We start from the raw sequence: 1674 nt of genomic DNA, 5'->3' as shown, positions 1-1674 counted from the left end.
GGGAAGAAGATATAACAACTACAATCCTTTGAAGTTGTTACAACAAGCAAACGGAAATGACATTGTTGGGTGGGAGGGGGGAGAGGGAGGAGGGAGGGAGGTTTCGGTGATGGGCCATAATAATCAACCACATTGTATATCGACAAAATAAAAATTTAAAGGGAAAAAAAAAATAAAGAAAGCTCACATATTATTGCATCCCAATTTTGTTCCAGTTTAATATATACTGATAATTGTATTTCAGTGTGTAATTGGTTTCTATTGTAATCCTGTGTGTTTTGTGTGTGTGTGTGCGTGCATACATACACATGCGCTTTTAAAAATGTTCTATGATGGGGTACACAGATTTAACCAAATGCCAAAAGGTTCCACAGAATAAATTTTTTAGGTTTGAGAACCCCTCTCTTAAAGAGATATCAGGGCCAGCCTGTGGCTCACTCGGGAGAGTGCGGTGCTGATAACACCAAGGCCGTGGGTTCGGATCCCATATAGGGATGGCCGGTTCGCTCACTGGCTGAGCGTGGTGCTGACAACACCAAGTCAAGGGTTAAGATCCCCTTACCGGTCATCTTTTTTTTTTTTTTTTTTTTTAAAAAGAGACATATTAGGGCCGAGCCCGTGGCGCACTCGGGAGGGTGCGGCGCTGGGAGTGCAGCAGCGCTCCCGCCGCGGGTTCGGATCCTATGTAGGGATGACCGGTTCACTCACAGTGCTCACTGGCTGAGAGCTGTGCAGCCGATCTAAAAAAGGACAAAAAAAAAAAAAAAAAGAGATATCAGAAAGTCTGCCTTGGCTGCATTCCTGGGTTTCTACAGCCCAGCAAACAGGAGCTGACTAAAACTCCCCAGCTATAGGGGCAGAATTGGTTTTTGAAGCTTAATCTTGTGTCTTTAGAAACTCACATTCCTTGTGACCCACACCCCAGTCCAGTGATCTCTGGAGTATCCACATCCTGGTCTGTGACCTCAGGTGTTTTCCATACCTGACTGTGACCCCAGGAGTATACACACTCAAGTCTGTGACAAGCAGTGTCCAATCCCCGGCCGGAAGTGGTGTTTAAACTCTGGAGTGTGTTTATAGGTGTGTCTATACTCCAGTCTCTGACCACAAGAATAACCACACCCCAGTCTTTGTGACTCCAGGAATGTCCATACCCCACTCTGGGAGTCTAGTAGTATCCACACCACAATGATTTAACCCGGGAGTATTCTCACCCCAGTGTGACCACAGGAATATCCACACCCCAGTCTGTGTGACCCCAGAAATATGCACAACCCAGGAATATCTGGCAGAAGTGTCCAAACAAAAGGCTGTGTGACCACAGGCATAGTCACACCCACTACAGCATGAATTCAACAGTGTCCACACAAGAGCCTGTGAGACCCCAGGAGTGGCTACACCCAGGTTCTGTGAGTCTAGCAGTGGCAAGAGCTTAGTCTGTGTGGCCGCAGGAGTTTGCACACCCCAGTCTTGGTGGCACCATGAGTATGCACAGCTTAAACTGTAACCGCAGAGGTGTCCAAACTCCAATCTGGGTGACTCCACGGGTGTCCATAGCTCAGTCTGTGGTGTTCCAGGAGTGGTTTGCCCCAGTACGGCAACCTCGGAAGTGTTCATTCCTCAGTCTCTGTGACCCCAGGAGTGTCCACACCCAAGTTTTTGTGACATGTCCAA

The sequence above is a fragment of the Galeopterus variegatus genome, unplaced genomic scaffold, assembly GCF_000696425.1.
Source record: "Galeopterus variegatus unplaced genomic scaffold, G_variegatus-3.0.2 Scaffold688, whole genome shotgun sequence".
NCBI classification, from domain to species: Eukaryota; Metazoa; Chordata; class Mammalia; order Dermoptera; family Cynocephalidae; genus Galeopterus; species Galeopterus variegatus.
The sequence above is the reverse complement of the archived record's forward strand: the minus strand, read 5'-3'. Positions refer to the sequence as shown.